This window comes from Moschus berezovskii, chromosome 5 (genome assembly GCF_049115385.1).
Source record: "Moschus berezovskii isolate FMDL1 chromosome 5, NW_MosBer_1.0, whole genome shotgun sequence".
Classification (NCBI taxonomy): Eukaryota; Metazoa; Chordata; class Mammalia; order Artiodactyla; family Moschidae; genus Moschus; species Moschus berezovskii.
Window position 1 is genome coordinate 44,107,112 of NC_142464.1, and position 5,897 is coordinate 44,113,008.

The 5,897-nt window shown below is 42.6% G+C and overlaps 1 pseudogene; it reads left to right on the plus strand.

Annotated features, from left to right (window-relative positions):
• Positions 1-386: 386 nt before the first annotated feature.
• On the plus strand, positions 387-1,037 carry LOC129561699 (tryptophan--tRNA ligase, mitochondrial pseudogene; annotated as a pseudogene).
• Positions 1,038-5,897: the final 4,860 nt, after the last annotated feature.

Below are 5,897 nucleotides of genomic sequence, written 5' to 3' on the forward strand. Positions count from 1 at the left end.
GTGGGTTGCCATTGCCTTCTCCAATACCTTGTCTAAGTGAAATCGAAAACAAAACAAACAAGCAAACAAAAATGCTCTAGGAGAGCCAAGCAATACATTTTTAAAAAACATTCTGAAGGGATTAAAAATAATTATTAATTCCTTACAATCCAGGAATTCCAGTTCTGGGTATATACCTAAAATAATTGAAAGTAAGGTCTCAAAAAGATATTTGTACACCCACATTCACAGCAGTACCATTTTCAATGCAAAAAGCTAGAAGTAACTCACCCAAGTGTCTATCAACAGAAGGCTGGATAAACAAAATGTAGTATGTGATTTCCTATGGGCTACTGTAATTGCTTTTTAACCTACACTGTTGTCTAATTTGGTTTGGGGCAGTCAAGATGACCTCTGCATGTCGGCCTTACTATAATTACAAGACAGGAGTGCAAAGTCCAGTCGCAGAAGAGAAATTTAGGAAGGTGTGGTCCACACACGTTCCTGTTGGGGAGGATCAAGTCCAGCACATGGAGCTAGTTCAGGATCTAGCACAGAGTTTTAGCAAGAAGTATGGGGAGTTCTTCCCAGTCCCCAAGGCCATTCTGACATCAATGAAGAAGGTAAAGTTCCTGCATGATCCCTCTGCCAAAATATCGAAATCAGACCCCGATAAACCAGCCACTGTCAGAATAACCGACAGCCCGGAGGAGATAGTGCAGAAGTTCTGCAAGGCTCTGACGGACTTCACCTCAGAGGTCACCTACGAGCCCGCCAGCCGAGGAGGCGTGTCCAACCTGGTGGCCATTCACGCAGCGGTGGCTGGGCTCCCCGTGGAGGAGGTGGTCCGCCGCAGTGCTGGGATGGACACTGCTCGCTACAAGCTGGTGATGGCAGAGGCTGTGATTGAGAAATTTGCTCCAATTAAGAGAGAGATTGAAAAACTGAAGATGAACAAGGACCACTTAGAGAAAGTTTTGCAAATTGGGTTGGCAAAAGCCAAAGAATTAGCATATCCCGTGTGCCAGGAGGCGAAGAAACTGGTGGGCTTTCTATAAGACGTTTCAGTGAGTCACAAAAAGCCTTTTCTATCTTGTGGTCTGGGCACTCCGATAAAGGCAGCTTTTCTCACAAGCAAACAGAGTTTAGGGACACATAATTTGGTATATCTGATCATTAGTTTCATTTGATGAATAATGATTTATAGGTTTCAAATAAAGCAGTGTTCCGAATCCCAAATTCTCTAGCAAAACAAACAAACAAAAAAATGTAGTATGCATGTACAATGGAGTATTATACAGCCTTAAAAATGAAGGAAATTCACACATGTTATAACATAGATGAAGTCTGAACACAGTACGGTAGATGAAATAAGCCAGTCACACACACAAAAAATCAACTATTGTATGATTCCACTTATATGAGCTACTTAGAGTAGTTAAATTCATGGCAACAAAGTAGAATGGTCACTGTGAAAGGCCAGGGGGAAGGGGAAAGGGAAGCTAGTTTAATGGACATAGAGTTTCAATTTGGGACAATGAAAAAGTTCTGGAGATGTATGGCAGTGATAGTCACACAATAAAGAAAATATATTTAATGGTGCCCAACTGTACATTTAAAACTTGTTTCAGTTCAGTTCAGTCCCTCAGTCGTGTCCGACTCTTTGTGACCCCATGAATCACAGCACGCCAGGCCTCCCTGTCCATCACTAACTCCCGGAGTTCACTCAAACTCATGTCCATTGACTCGGTGATGCCATCCAGGCATCTCATTCTCTGTCGTTTCTGTCTCCTCCTGCCCCCAATCCGTCCCAGCATCAGAGTCTTTTCCAGTGAGTCAACTCGTCGCATGAGGTGGCCAAAGTATTGCAGTTTCAGCTTTAACATCAGTCCTTCCAATGAACACCCAGGATTGATCTCCTTTAGAATGGACTGGTTGGATCTCCTTGCAGTCCAAGGGACTCTCAAGAGTCTTCTCCAACACCACAGTTCAAAAACATCAATTCTTCGGTGATCGGCCTTCTTCACAGTCCAACTCTCACATCCATACATGACCACGGGAAAAACCATAGCCTTAACTAGACGGACCTTGGTTGGCAAAGTAATGTCTCTGCTTTTTAATATGCTATCTAGGTTGGTCACAACTTTCCTTCCAAGGAGCAAGCGTCTTTTAATTTCATGGCTGCAATCAGCATCCGCAGTGATTTTGGAGCCCAAAAAAATAAAGTCTGACACTGTTTCCACTGTTTCCCTATCTATTTCCCATGAGGTGATGGGACCAGATGCCATGATCTTTTTGTTTTCTGAATGTTGAGCTTCAAGCCAACCTTTTCACTCTCTTCTTTCACTTTCATCAAGAGGCTTTTGAGTTCCTCTTCACTTTCTGCCATAAGGGTGGTGTCATCTGCATATCCGAGGTTATTGATATTTCTCCCAGCAATCTTGATTCCAGCTTGTGCTTCTTCCAGCCCAGCGTTCCTCATGATGTACTCTGCATATAAGTTAAATAAGCAGGGTGACAATATACAACCTTGATGTACTCCTTTTCCTATTTGGAACCAGTCTGTTGTTCCATGTCCAGTTCTAACTGTTGCTTCCTGACCTGCATACAGGTTTCTCAAGAGGCAGGTCAGGTGGTCTGGTATTCCCATCTCTTTCAGAATGTTCCACAGTTTATTGTGATCCACACAGTCAAAGGTTTTGGCATAGCCAATGAAGCAGAAATAGATGTTTTTCTGGAACTCTCTTGCTTTCTCCATGATCCAGCGGATGTTGGCAATTTGATCTCTGGTGCCTCTGCCTTTTCTAAGACCTGCTTGAACATCTGGAAGTTCACTGTTCACATATTGCTGAAGCCTGGCTTAGAGAATTCTGAGCATAACTTTACTAGTGTGTGAGATGAGTGCAATTGTGTGGTAGTTTGAGCATTCTTTGGCATTCCCTTTCTTTGGGATTGGAATGAAAACTGACCTTTTCCAGTCCTGTGGCCACTGCTGAATTTTCCAAATTTGCTGGCATATTGAGTGCAGCACTTTCACAGCATCATCTTTCAGGATTTGAAATAGCTCAACTGGAATTCCATCACCTCCACTAGCTTTGTTCGCAGTGATGCTCTCTAAGGCCCACTTGACTTCACATTCCAAGATGTCTGGCTCCAGGTGAGTGATCACACCATCGTGATTATCTTGGTCGTGAAGCTCTTTTTTGTACAGTTCTGTGTATTCTTGCCACCTCTTCTTAATATCTTCTGTTTCTGTTAGGTCCATACCATTTCTGTCCTTTATTGAGACCACCTTTGCATGAAATGTTCCCTTGATATCTCTAATTTTCTTGAAGAGAGCTCTTGTTTTTCCTATCCTGTTGTTTTCCTCTATGGTACATTTTACCTTTTGTGTATTTTACCTCAATCAAAATTAATAATTAACTTTAAGTTGTAAGTGGTCAGTCACATGAGCAATATTATCATAATCTGACAGGATAAGACATGTTAAGAGTGGGGTCGTAGTCTCTGCACTACCTTCAGAGCACCTGGCACCATGGGTTTTAGTTAATAGTAAGGTGAGTTTGAAACAATAATGGATGAATGTGGTCTCCAAAAAGCAAAACAGTTTTAATGCCCTGTAGAATTATTTTATCTAGAGTGAGAGAATGATAGTTTCACTTCTCTTCAGACCAGTCCACATCACATGCTTTTTAGCTACAGGGAAACTCTTTCAGAGAATCATGAACAGACTGAAATGGGCTCAGGGAGGAGTAACCAGGAGGAAAAAGGGATCTGATAAGTCCTTTATGAGAAACAACTGAAGGATGACACACTAGCAATGATGAAGAAAAAAAGGCAGTTTGTTTCCTCATGACTGAGAAGAATAGAATTAAGACCAAATTTTGGAAGCTACACAGTAAGACAGTTTTCAGATCGGGAGAAGGAAGAAACTCTCCAACAGTTTCCACAGCACTTTATCAGTAGCCCTCGTATAGAACTTTCCATTCTCTATCTGTAACTAAAGTTGCTCCGAGAAATTACCTCAGTATCCACGTAACATTTGATGATGCACTTATTAGGCCCTGAAATACTTGTTTGATGAATTAAAGAATGTGAGAAGGATTAAACAAATGACTGTCAGATCTAGCCAAAGATGAAACTGAGCTGTCCTGTGAGGGAAGGCATTCAAATAGAAGCTGGTTAACTACTTGGCAGAGATGTCATGGAGGAGATTCAAGTTTCGTTTACTTGGTTGGATTAGATGACTTTTAAAGGCCTTTCAAGCCCTAAAGATCTATGGTTTCATGGCCTGGGTTTAAGCTCTGGCCTCGCCACTTCAATAGCGCTGCCATATTAGGTAAATTCACTGCACTGCTTTTCTCAAACAGGATCAAAAGATATACCCTGCATGCTATATAAATTATTTGGAAGATCAAAATAACTTTTAACAAAAACAAACAACAAAAACCAAAAATGAAGGCTAACTACTTCCCTACCTTGACTGGCAAGAGGTCAAGCATGAACTTTTAGAGGGCTCCCTAGGGAGGCCAGTGGAAGCCTGAGGTGAGAGGGACCAGACCAGAGGAACTGGCTGTACGACAGGGTTTGTCCCTGAGGGTAAGGCAGTATTAACCCTAAATACTGTGGACCAAGGGGCACAACCATTTCAGGTTTGATGGTCAGTGTCCATCTTTGGCAAGTCAGTCCAACAAGGGGAGCAATGCCTCAAGAGTACACTGTCATATACTGCTGAGGGGGCACGGAAATAGAAAACAGCTATTTTTTTAGTTGGGTCAGGTGATTCTAGATTGATCAAGATCTCAGCCAAGTGGATGGGATTCTGGTTATCTAAAACACTTAAAAAGAAAATAATACAGGAGCCAGGGGGACAGGCCAATGTAGAAGAAAGTGGAGGAAGGCTGTGGTTCAACTCAGACATTCCAGAGTCTAAATAAAAGCACTGAGATGAATGCCAGGCCCCAGCTGATAGGTCTGGTGCCACAACTGCACTGCTGCCTTAGTCAAAATAGACTCTTAAACTGCCTGAGGTTAAACCTGTAGGAAGAAACCATCATGGAATAGAGGTGAATCAGGGAGAGAGGCAGGATTAAACTGGGAAAGTGCCCCACAATTTATAAAGGACTGTACAGGCATACATGGTTATAGCTTAGTGATTGGAAAGCTGCCTCTGGAGTCAGATTATCTGGGATTGAATCAGATTTGACTCAATTTGACTTGAGAGTGGGCCCATGCCTTACCTTTCTGTGTCTCCATTTCTTCTGTAGGAAAATGGAGATGATAACAGTACCTACCTCATAGCATAGTCTGGGGATAAATGAAATAACATGGCCACATGCTTAGAACAGCACCTGACATACAATGTGTTCACAGTAAATATCAGGAGTTAAAGATCTTTATCCAGAGCTCAGTGATCGGTTCTGATCTACATATCTAGGTCATTTTTTCGTGCTGAATAACCTATTCTTAAATTATGTCTTTGGTTGTCTTCTTCCAATGGTTCTCAACCAGGAGTGATTTTGCTCTGAGGGACATTTAACATAATCTGGAGACAGTGTTGGATATCTCTTCACAGGGTGGGGCGGGGTATGGGGGGGGGGGATGGTTACTGGCATCGAGGTCTGCCCAGCCCCAAATGTCAATAGAAAAGAGGTTGAGAAATCCTGGCCTAGGCCCATTTCTAGTAGCAAAATGTCACTTAATGCAGCTCTGAAGGAAAAAGCAGTATCTTCTCTTTCCTTCACTTTCCAGAGCTCTAAATCCTCTGAAAGCGTGTAATGTACACAAGGCTGCATCCCGCCGTGGGCACTGCCACAAAGACCCTCCTTATACTTGTCCCTTTTTTTAGTGCTCTGGCTGGGGGCATGGTGGGCGCTATACATCCCAGAAAGCAACGGACCATTTAGTTCCTTCCTAAA